We start from the raw sequence: 12,618 nt of genomic DNA, 5'->3' as shown, positions 1-12,618 counted from the left end.
ATTACTCAAGGTGGATTGGCAGTTACCAACAAACTGGATATACCCATGTTTAGCTGTCTTACTTCTATTTGTGCCTTGTTCCTACTACAGTCTTGAAACTAACTGTGCTAAACAACTGATTGCAATTAGAATTGTCAAAGAGTTAAGCAACAAAGACTTCAAACACATCTGTATTCCCTCTCATTTTACCTGCTTTTCTCCCCTGTTAATGGACCTTTACTACTTTTCTTTGTCTGGAAAACATAAACAATATCTGCCCTTCACCCCACAAGGGCTGGGAAAGTAAATGAATAATTGCGCATTAAGCACCCAGTTGCTATAATAAAGAAGGAAGACAAGGTCCTTTGTGACCTGGTTTAGTGGTGGACTTGGCAGTGCTGGGGTAACAGCTAGACTTGATGATCTTAAAGGTATTTTCCAAGCTGGATGATTCTATTATTCTGTCAGGAAATGGCACTTCCAGGATGGTTTTTGCTACTTCGTGGCATACATGCATTAAAGCCACGTACTCACAAATAAGAATGACTCGAAATACTGGCTCACTGCTTGGTATCACAGTATCACAGTATGCTAGAGATTGGAAGGGACCTCGAAAGATCATCTAGTCCAATCCCCCTGCCAGAGCAGGAACACCTAGATAATGTTACACAGGAATGTGTCCAGGGTTTTGAATGTCTCCAGGGAAGGAGACTCCACAACCTCCCTGGGCAGCCTGTTCCAGTGTTCCGTCACCCTCACTGAGAAGTTTCTTCTCAAGTTTAAGTGGAACCTCTTGTGTTCCAGTTTGTACCCATTACCCCTTGTCCTATCATTGTTTGCCACTGAGTAGAGCCTGGCTCCATCCTCGTGACACTCCCCCTTTATATATTTATAGACACTTATAAGGTCACCCCTCAGTCTCCTCCAAACTATAGAGACCCAGCTCCCTCAGTCTTTCCTCATAAGGGAGATGCTCCACTCCCTTAATCATCTTAGTTGCCCTGTGCTGGACTCTCTTCAGCAGGTCCCTGTCCTTCTTGAACTGAGGGGCCCAGAACTGGACACAATATTCCAGATGGGGTCTCACCAGGGCAGAGTAGAGGGGAAGGAGGACCTCTCTCGACCTACTAACCACCCCCCTTCAAATACACCCCAGGATGCCATTGGCCTTCTTGGCCACAAGGGCACAGTGTTGGCTCATGGTCATCCTGTCGTCCACTAGGACCCCCAGGTCCCTCTCCCCTACACTGCTCTCTAACAGGTCGCTTCCCAACCTATACTGGAACCTGGGGTTGTTCCTGCCCAGATGCAGGACTCTACACTTTCCCTTGTTATATTTCATCCAGTTATTCCCTGCCCAACTCTCCAGCCTGTCCAGGTCTCGCTGGATGGCAGCACAGCCTTCTGGCGTGTCAGCCACTCCTCCCAGCTTAGTGTCATCAGCAAACCTGCTGATAGTACACTCAATTCCCTCATCTAAATCGTTGATGAATATATTAAATAATACCGGTCCCAGTAATGCAGTGCCATTTATCCTGGGCATCAAAGGAAGAGCCAGTCCTCAAGTAAATCAGTCTATGATCTTGTCGCAGAGACTGGATTGGAGTTTTCAAGCACAAAGAGCAAAAAAGGCATTGTAAACCCTAGCTCTTGGGTTTCCTGGCTTGTGAGGGTTCCCCATCACATCTTTCTGTGTTTATAGATGGAAGGTGAGATATTTGCCCTGCCGCAAGAGCTGGGTAGTGTCCTGACAGCTTCTTCAAGGTACTAACTGCTTCCTCACCTCAGAAGAAATGAAATCTTTCATTCCTGCTGGGATTGTAACTAGCACCCTGTTACTGTTCCCTGCTTTTGAAGTTCCTTTTCCAGAGAAGGAGAGTATAATATCCTCTTAGTGATTACATACATTTGTGGCAATTTCTAACACCTACTTCTATAGTGTCTGATGACTTCATGATTTTACCAGACAGTCTTGCTGTCTTCTGGAAACATTTGGAGAAGGTAATTGTGACTTGCACAACTGTGAATGTATGCAATGACCTAACTTGTCAATGGAAATTGTTCTGAAGTGAACTCAGGCCTCAAGCCAAAACAGTGCCTGAAAATGAAAAACTGAAATAGCACGATGAAGTTGACTACAAAAAGTGATTTTGCAAGCTGTTCCCCCAACATATTTGCTTGATATTATCGGTGACCAAATGCCACCCTGATAACGTTGTGACCCACAGCAGCCTCTGTACCAAACTGCAGAAGTTTCTAATGATTTTTTATGGATCATTTATTGTTTGGAGAGCGCTATAGTGCTGATACCCTGGTTGCCCTATTACTCATTTGACCAGCTGTTTTGTGACTTTTATATAGCATCATTCTACCCGGAAGGAACAGTTTAAAGTAGACTATGTTTTATTTGTATCAACCAAGATTTCCTACAAAAATGATATTCTTACCTCCTGGCTTGTACCAAAATTAAGAACTTATTTTCTGCTGAAGAGGTGTGAACAATCACCAGAGTGGGTCCAGAGCTAGCTCCAGTTTTCTCTCAAATACTCTTTTCTTTCTTCAATTCTCCAATTTGGCTGCTGGGGATTTTACTCACAGGCTGTCATCTGACCTCTCTGCCCAGGACTGTAAAATTAAACATGCCTCTCTCCATGCATGCTTTCTAAACATTACAGCACCAGTTAGTACAGCATTTGCATCAGTATTAACAGGGAATACCTAAATACGGAACATGAAAATTCTGCGCTCTACCTGCTGTACAAAGCAGCTCATTGTACATCTCCTTTATGTGTAGCCTTTTGTCTCGTGTGTCCTTTCAACTTAATTTTAGGTTACCCTCTGCTTTCACCTCCATTACTGTGTTATACATGGGCAATTGTCTATGTGACCTAATCATATCAGCCTCCTCCTGCTGTTCTATTTCAATCATCTCCAACCTTTCCCCACTGAGCTGACAAAGATATTTTCTTCTGCACCATGGAAAAAATGATCTAAAACAATATGGCAGTGTTAGAGTTCTGCATGCATAGCTTCGATAATGTAACCAGTCACCTGGCTGGGTTTTTTAAATGAAATTGCTCTTGTTATCAGCCTGTTTTCATTCAGTTCTCACAAAAGGACTGCTCACAGTGTGAATCATGCCAGACATTTCAGTACCACCATCAGGAAGTACGAAAGATAATAAAAAGGGGTACATGCAGACAAATCTTTGGAAATGCAACATTTAAGAGCAGTGTGCTGCTGATAGATTTCAATCATTTTGCAGAACATTAAGAAAAAAAGAAAACAACCCCCAAAGCAACATTTTCTTCATTAATACTTTTGTATTATTCCCCACCCTGTTTATTTGTATTTATGTAACTCTAAGGTTTCCAACTTTATTTTTCATTTTAAGGTCTTCTGCTCTCAGAACTCTTTCATGGTAAGAATAACAGAACGCTCAGCAAAGTGAGCAAAGTCACTCATCTAATCATGTAAGGCTGTGGATGAGCCTGCTGATGGCTCCAGCGAGGTGGTTCATAGAAATGTGCTGTCCTGTTCCCCCTGCTGCTCTTAGGTGTGAGGGTGAGCACTGATACCTCTGGCAAGAGAGCTGCTTTCTGGTCTCAGTCCCCTCCTGTCCAAATAAGAAAGAGATCAATACCACCTGCACATAAGTGTACACTGAGATCATCTGTTGGCTTTTTCCTACATATTTCTCTCCTGAAAAGAACATATTTTTGCAAAGTCAGTTGGCAATATCTACATCATTATGAAGCTTTCCTGGCACTGCATCTGCTGATTGATTGCTGTGAAAATGGAGCATATTTCTTTTCTTTTTTTATTTTTCTAGACGTGAAGCCAGCTGCTAATGGTTCTCATAGGGTGAAGCTGGCAGCTGCAGGATCAGGACTCAAGGCTCTAAAACGTACATTTGTGGAAGAGCCACCAGGGCTTTTGGCTGTTTCATTACTGGTCATTATTGCTCATAAGAAGTGATCTAGGCAAAATGGGTGCTGAGCCTGCCTGTAAATTCTGTGTTTTCATTTGGGAAACCACAGTAATTAGCATTCAGATGGAATCGATCTCAGTGATCTTGAAACCTTTCTGTATGCAATTAAAACTTCCATTGCTAATTCCAGAACCACGTTAAGTCTCACAGTCTAACAGCTGACGTTTATTTAGTTTTATCCATTTGCCTCTTCAAGTCAAATACAGAAACTAATACGTAAGTATTACTCTCCTTATGTTAATTGTGAATGCTTGCTGAAGACTGAAATAACGCTTGAATACCAGTGCATCATTAGGTTGAGAGTAAGACAGGGGCTCTCTACAGACACCAGACAGCAATACGTAATCTTGGATAACATTGGTATCTAAGTACATGTACCTTTCACTCTAGAAGACGGCTATTTTATTCCAATATGTCTATATTTTGCCTGGTTTCCCTGTATTTCATGCACAAAGGGCAGGGGGCCACGATGGCCGATGAGGCCATGCAGGCTATGGGATGGCTGGCCTGCTTCTTCAAGCCCCATGCAGTGCCTTCTGTTTTTATCAAAACTCTTTGTGACTACGAAGAAGACAAGATGCGTCCCTCCTAGATGTGTAGATGGCATGTTCTTCTGGGAGGTGGGGGCATGAAAAACACATGGGCTTTGGCCGTACTGCGTGTTATTCACTAGGCTGACTTCTAACAACCAGGCTACATGCCTTGTCTTTCCCAGAGACAGACAGCCTCCCCAGGATGCCCAGAAAAGAAAAAAAAAAAACAGGAGAGCTGTGAAGAGATTCACCATCAGTTCCATAAGCTGCCATCAGGCAGGAAACAGGCTGATCTGCATTAGCATTCACATTTTTTTTGAGTATTTCACAATGACTTAAATGGGAAAGACCAAAGCAGAAATCATTGGTTGTGTGGGAATTCCTGAGAGAAGCAAGAGAATTTCATAATCACACAAAATCATGCAGGCACAAAGTTTCCATTGTTGCCCACGCTATCCTCACAGAAAATTGACCTTGATATGCACTTGAACAATTTTAAATGGGAGAAATAGGTTCCAAAAGCAGAAATACTATCAATCAGAACCTTCCTTCCAGGTAGGAAAGTCCTGTTTGCTTGATTTCTAATCTAGATGATAAAAAAAAAAAAAAAAGAAAAGCATTCATAACTGTTAAGCAACTGAAAAGTGGGTCTAGAGTGTACATCACTTTCTCCTATGAGTCTATATGGGTTGAATTCTCTCTCATCAATGTGTGCCACAGAGGCTTTAGATAAGGAACTGGTGAAGAATAGCTGAATAGTGAAAGCGATTATCTGAAAAGACTGATATTTACTGGATTCTTGCTTTTTACCTTTCTAGCTGATTCACAGAATTTCCTTTGTTGCTAGACATTCTTTTTCCTCCTTTCTCTAAAAAGTGCTATTGAATTGAGTATGCACAAGTCTAACATACTGTTATCTAGAATTATCTCCAAAAGCCCTTTTAAGTCCTGTTCACATACAAATGAGACTTGAATGCTTCCAGGGCAAAGCAGTACATTAGCAAGTGTAAGAATTAGTAACAGAACTGTGTTAATAAAGGAAGGATATACCATCTGATCACAAGGTACTGATTCCACTGTAATGTGAAAAGCTGCTTTTGGTGGTGACACTACAGTAGAGCAACAGTTAAATTAACACCACTGCATAGAGCTCATTTGGATCACTGTATATATGTTCAGTTTTGTGCAAGCAGAGGGAATGGCTGTTAGGATAATCAGCAGAATGAAGAGCTTGCTGTTTAAGTAGACATTAAAATTAATTTGCTTAGCCTAGCAAAAGGGAGACTGAGGATGCTTTTCATGTTGCTGATACGTACATAGTGGGAAAGTGAATTCTGTAGGCCAAGGGAGAAGGTTGCTGTTAGAACATTCACTTTAGGAGCTACATCTATACACGTATTTGGGGTAGAAAACAGGGAATTTCTACCTACTGAAAGATCGAGGTGACTTGACCTATTTCTAAGGTGGATTTGAATGCTGCCTCTATAAACAAGGGACTTGGATAAGCAAGAGCAACGACATACGTCAATTGGAGGGGCTTTTATAATGTAACTGAAGGAGCTCTGCACGGTGATGTTTGCCAAATCCTCTTTCCAGTGTCTCTTCCCAGAACCTGGGTATGGCCTGCAAAAAACCAAAGATGCCTCCCACTACACTGGGTGGACTGACAACTCTAGCCAATGACTCCCTTTCTCTTGTGGATGTAACCCCTCAAAAGCCTTCTGGAGGCTGAAAATGTATATGACGCATAGAATCTTCCCTAGAGGTTATTTGGGTATATTTGATGAAGGGAAAATACCTGCATATTACTGCAGCTACTGAAGCAGCAAAGCTGGAAGGTTCTGGTTCAGGGGATCACGGAGCTATGACAGTTTTGAAATGTTATTCTCACTGCTCCCACTGCATATAGGATTAAATGCCTACAAGCCACATTATTGTTTATAATATTTCACTTTTTTGATAATTTTCTTTTTAAAACTCTTATTTCAATTTTCTTACTTGATCAGCAATTATTGTTGGGGGGGTTACATTCATCATCTTATCATAAATATCCTGGAATATAAAAAGGTCTGATTTGTAGACTCTTACTATGAATAAATCAAGTTGGATTTATGAGACTTATGGTCTGTTCTTTCTCTGTTCTTTGGAGGGTTTTATGAATCTGCTATGAGAGTTCTTATTTCTTATTATGGAATTTTATTGCCACCATGTAACTGGGTTAGTATAAGAAGTATAAATAAGGATGTGCATTTGCCTGTGAGATGTTTTAATATGGAAAAAAAGTATCTGAAGTTCAAAAAATATGAACCGAAGAACAGAATGTATATCTTACTCCATAAATAGGAAGAGAAACCTTTTCAAGTGCTGAAGAAACAACGTTGTATGAGCAAATTTTCTCCTAGGAAAGGCAAAAAAGTAATCTCACTTTTTTAAGCTGTCTGGCTCTACTCTGCAACTATGTTTTAGCAAACATCCTAAAATGCTGCAGTTGTTTCCTCTGACCTGCTGATCTCCTGCACAAACTTTCATAAAGTGAAAGAAAAGGCATAGAAAGCAAGAGGAGCTGGAAAGGTCTAACAGCCAGGGTATTTTGCCTTACAATAGTTCTCTTCTTTTTGGTCTGCATGAACTTGGATGATGTTAGTTCACATAGACTGAGAGCCAGGCAATAACCACATCCTACTTTTAAAAGAATAACATGAAGTACTCTTTTTAGTGAAGAATACAAGCTAAATCCTGTGACTCTCTCTCCTGTGCACAAGCAAAAAACATCCTCATTTGTTCCTGTGCCAGCTTCTCAGATTTACATACTTCGATGCTATTTTAGTAGTATTAAGTCCACGAGGGTACAGGTGATGCCCACACACAGAAATGCAGGGAAGGCAGAAGGCTGCTGCCATCAGATGATGATGGAGCCAGCACAGCTCTGCCTAAGGAGGTAGCAGCTGGAAAGAACTTAAGTGGCCACCAAAATATAGAACAGCTGGAAAATAAAAAAAGTGGGTTTAAAGGAGGCACAAACAAACTGGCTCAACTGAGAGAAACAGGGAGTCTGGAGAGGCAAGCTTGCCTGGGGAAGGAACAGTAACAGAGATGGAAAGAAGGGGGTTTATGCTTCATATGGGTTGGGGAAATACCTTCCTGGAGGTTATGCAGCCTTTGGGCTGTAGCAGTAAAAAGTCACAGGGAAGGAGTTTGGCATAAAAGATCTTTTTGGTTTTCTAGGGGCCCACAACACAAGAAGGACATAGACCAGCCGAAGGGAATCCAGAGGAGGACCACAAAGATGCTCAGAAGGCTGAAGCACGTCTCCGATGAAGACAGGCTGAGAGACTTGGGCTTGTTCAGCCTGGAGAAGAAAAGGCTCTGCGGACAACTTAGAGCAGCCTTCCAGTGCCTAAAGGAGGCCTACAAGAAATCTGGAGAGGGACTTTTTACAAGGGCATATAGCAACAGGACCAGGTGGAATGGTTTTAAACAGGACAAAGGTAGATTTAGATTAGATATAAAAAAAAAAGTTCTTCACTGTGAGGCACTGCACAGGTTGCCCAGAAGTTGTGGCTGCCCCATCCCTGGCAGTGTTCAAGGCCAAGTTGGATGGGGCTTTGAGCAATCTGATCTACTGGAAGGTGTTGCTGCTTCTGGCGGGGGGGGGGTGTGGGGTGTGAAACTAGATGATCTTCAAGATCCCTTCCAAAGCAACCCAGTCTGTGTTTCAGAAGAAATGACTGCTGGAAACTGGCATGAGGCTGCTGCTGCTACCAAAGGGCAACTATTGCACTCAGTCCTCCTAGGCAGATTTCTTTCTGCTGCTGGCAACAGGATTTGAAGTGGCTTACTGTAGGAACAGGATGGAAACAAGTTCACAAGCCAGGTGACTGTAAAGCTCAGTAGTTCAGAGTAGCAGTTCATTGCTTTTTGCACAGTGCTATAGATTATAACCTTTTTTTTCTCTTTTTTCAGGATTAACGGACCCATCTTCCTTTGGCTCTAATGTGAGAGGGGAACAGGTATTTGAAACACAACAGCTATTTCATTTAAAAGATTAAAAATCACACTGATCTAGAAAAAAACTGTTATTTCCCGTTGTTCATCACTGCTGTAGCCACCTCTGCTGCTCTGTGTTGTTAAACAGAGAGCTAGTGGGTTATTACTATATTATGTTTCACTGTGAAATTCAGTCAGATTAATGACTTTGGGGTCACTTGAGATTTACATAATTTATATTGATGACTTGCTGTTTAAAATGTGTTACAAAATCAGGAAATACATTGTAGATTTTATAAAAATATAATTAAAAATTGACTTGTACTAACTGTTAGTTTCAGGGACATGCATGAAGTTCAAATACGATGGATTGTTTTGCTTAATGAAAACTATAAAAAAAACAGGAGAGGCTTATGATGATAAAAAGCATTTTTTTTTTAGGTGGATACATTATCAATATTTATATTGAGCCAAATGCTGCTTGCATTTCTTCTGTGCATATTTTATTGACTTCACTGTGACCAATTGTGGAAGGAGAGCAATATTTGCATTATAGTGAAGAAAAATGATGTTCAAAATCAAGATGTGTTTTTGAATCAAGTATAAAACTTCAGAAGCCAGAAATTAAACATTTGTATTAGTTATGTCTTTAATATGACTTAATCATTTCAGAATTTAGCAAGCTGTGATAAATCTTTATGCTATAAAAACAAAAAGGAGATTTTCTTGCCTTTTCTCTGTAATGGATGGGAACCTAGCTGAGAGTTGATTCCCACTCATGACTAAGAGACATAACAAAGTATGGGTTTTGTCAAAGTGTATTCTGTAGAGTATATATGTTCATGTTCATTGTGACTGTGCCAGAAAGAGGCAGGAAATCGTAGGTATGCTACTGTTCTATGACGCTCATACTTGGCCGCACCAGGGGTGCCTTGCCAATGCTCTCGGCATAAACAGTGAGATCATAAGAAACTACACAGGCCCACAAGTAAACAATTACAGACCTAGCATAAAGCCAGTTGTTTCTCTATGGGTATAAAACTAAGACCCTCTTGTAGCCCAATCTGAAAGCTTCACCTGTGGGTGGTGAACTTTCCCAGTTGCCTGAGACTCCTGGCACTGGCTGCAGTGGGGCTTCCCAGGTTGAGGTGTGGGCCTGGATGATGATTCATTGGTGACTGGTGATACATTTTTTAGCCTCTGCTCTCTCTATGCATTAATGATTTGATGCATTCCTAATTTTCTTCTGTGCTTTACTTACATATATATATATATGATTTGCTTTATTGTACTTTTTCACTATATATGAAGACATATATACCTGATTCGTGTTAGTGTGTGTATTTGCATTAGTGTGCTTATTTGCTTTAGAGTGCTTGTTTAATAAACTGTGCTTGTTATATAGCCAGTGTTTGGTCATTTTTTGAGTACCCTGCCTGTTAGCAGAATATCCTCACATTAGCAATCAAAATATTCAGATAGCACGTACTATCTTTTAAATAGTTTGTTCTGGAAAAAGCAGTGCAAAAATCATGTAAAAAGAATCTGTCACACGTGAGGCTGGTCTCAATGTTGTTGTTTGTTTTTTTTCAATGAAAATGGCTTTGAAGGCAGCCTGAATGAGCCAAGCTCTGCTCACAGTATGACTGGTCTACTCCCGGTGAAAATCAATGGACAGGACCAACAGCTTTGAATTTAACGCACTATAACAGGGCTCATAACATGAGATCCCTGTCTAAGAAATTAGAGGCACTCTTCCATTTTATTTGCTAATAAACTCAGTAGTTTGAGCAGGATACTGAGATGTGCAAAAGGACTGCTAAAAATGTAAAGTCCTACCTTGTTGCTACAATTAGAGATGAAGCAAGGAATGCTTTCCTACCACTCCCCTCTGGAAGAAGAGTGCTTGGGCAGACAAAATGCCCAAGCTCCAACCACTGCCCAGGAAAAGACCAACAGGACTGGGGGAAAGCAGAGTGCTGGGACAGCGATAGATGGCATAACAGCATCAAAACATCTTGCTATAGCTCATCTTACAATTATTAACTCAAGAGGAATGTACTGGGTAGATAAATGTCCCTTATTTGTGTGAGACATACCATACAATTGCAGAAGCAGGGCAGAGCCAGCTGGAGACTCATTCTTTTTAATCCAAACCTTTCCTGTAATGCAGCAGTGTATGCACAGCAAGGAGCACTCTCTCATGAAATTACATGTTCAACAAGCTACGCCTTGCAGTCATATTATATAATGGTTGCACAGGCAGGGAAAGTGACATCTTCCTGATGCACCCTTATGAAATGGGTTTGAAATAAGTTTTGATCTGTATGCCAGGAATCTATGATAATAAAAATGAAATTCCACTTAATGGCTACTTTTCCCCTAGTTTTGCAACCTAATTCTGGTTTGCTTCACTATCTTACTTCACTGAGAGCCCTAAGAGAAGCCGTAACATGATGGGAGTTTCTGTGAATATCAAACCAGAGTGTAAAGCAGAAAGGAAAATATGGGAAGATACATGTAAAGCTTCTTGATGGTAATCACATAGTGTTAAGTGGTATGTTAATTCCAAGAGACTAATTTTACGCAGTGGCTGTCCTACAAATCCTCTTCTGCTGTTTGGTGCTGTTACTGCCAGATGATATGTTCCTTCTCAGCTTCACTTGGGTTTCAAATGATCAATCACATGCTGATAAGTTTTCTGGGCCTTTATTTCCCAGTTCCCTGAATTACGGGCTAGTGGCAAAATCACACTGATAAAACCTTCCAGATGCCTTATCTGTGTTTCAGAAATAAATAACTTGTTGGGTTCACTCTTGAACTCTCTCACAAAATACAGCACTAGGGGCCATGAGAAATAAGCAGAACTTTGTATTTAATCTGGAATGCATGTAAAATTATACAGTGTTTTTCACCTAATCTTTTAGAGGGGATAATTTAGTTTTCAAAAAACAAGACAAATTATTTTTCTATAGACAACAAGTATTTCCTACTAATGAAAATGCCATTATAGAAGGCACATTTAGAAAGAAAAAAAGGCTTGTGTGCAATTTCTTGCTCACATAATTGCATGCTGAGACTGAAAAGACACTGTGATGTGAAATTTTACTCCAAGCTAAAATAAGATGCTTTCCCTAACGGTTTAGTAACCTGTGTTAGAATACTAGCTAATACAGCAGTATGAATTTAAATTTTTCAGCTGGGCTTAAACAAAGCAGCAGTGATTCAATTTTGGTAAAAAATCACTGCAATATCTTCAAGTTTTTAATTGTAGGAATATAGGTTACACTTTTTTCTGGATTTGCTTCAGCTCTATTTGCAAATCTTAGAAAAAATATTGCATGTGGTGATGAGAAGTTTGTCCAGGGATCATTGAAAGGACAGCCTGCTCAGATAGAAGAATATATTGGTATGTCTGGGGAGAATAGAACAAAGCATGGGTGGAGTTCAGTGGGTATTCAGGAAGAATTTCTTTTCATTGCTCTTCTGTTCATTTTTAATGCTGACCAAATGCAAACTTTCCCTGTGAATATACAACCAATGGTCAGTCTGACTTTTACAAAAACTGAGAACAAGTCAAGGAACCTCATTCTGTATTTTTCCAGTGGCTTGTTGCCTGTCACAGGAGAGGCCAGTTGTTCCAGGAGTGTTTGGATATAGTAAGAGCAGAAATTTGCCTGCACTCAGAAAAGCTGCATGGTTAAAACTTCTGGCAGGGCACATTCATGCATATTCTTCCATGCACTGTCTTGTCCTACTTCAGCCTAGGAAAAACTGACATTGTTTTCCCCTCCCTTCTTGATTGTATATATTTTCTAGCTAATGAAAAAGCTCAGGAAATATAACTATTCTTCGTATTGATTTTGCTTTTATATAGTGCCTTTTTCCCAAGTGCCAGAGTGCACTCTTAAAATCAAACTATATAGAACAGTAATTTCTATCACAATGGAAAAACATGGCAGCAGCTTAATAGTATGCTTTAGTGCCAGACAACATTTTAGGAAATGAAGGTGGCTTTAAATAACAGGAATAAGCTTATGGTTGTGAAGAAGTTATTAGATATTGTTATGGAGCAGGACCCAGAGCAGCTTTTCTCACCCCCAGCTGCCTGCACTGGAATGTGTGTGT

General features: G+C 40.5%; 1 protein-coding gene across 1 annotated transcript in view; it reads right to left on the bottom strand.

Annotated features, from left to right (window-relative positions):
- LOC134157804 (von Willebrand factor D and EGF domain-containing protein-like) overlaps positions 1-12,618 on the bottom strand; it is a 199,922-nt gene that overhangs the window by 160,957 nt on the left and 26,347 nt on the right.

This window comes from Pezoporus occidentalis, unplaced genomic scaffold (assembly GCF_034315485.1).
Source record: "Pezoporus occidentalis ecotype Australia unplaced genomic scaffold, CSIRO_AGI_Poc_V1 ctg12, whole genome shotgun sequence".
Classification (NCBI taxonomy): Eukaryota; Metazoa; Chordata; class Aves; order Psittaciformes; family Psittacidae; genus Pezoporus; species Pezoporus occidentalis.
The sequence above is the reverse complement of the archived record's forward strand: the minus strand, read 5'-3'. Positions and strand labels throughout refer to the sequence as shown.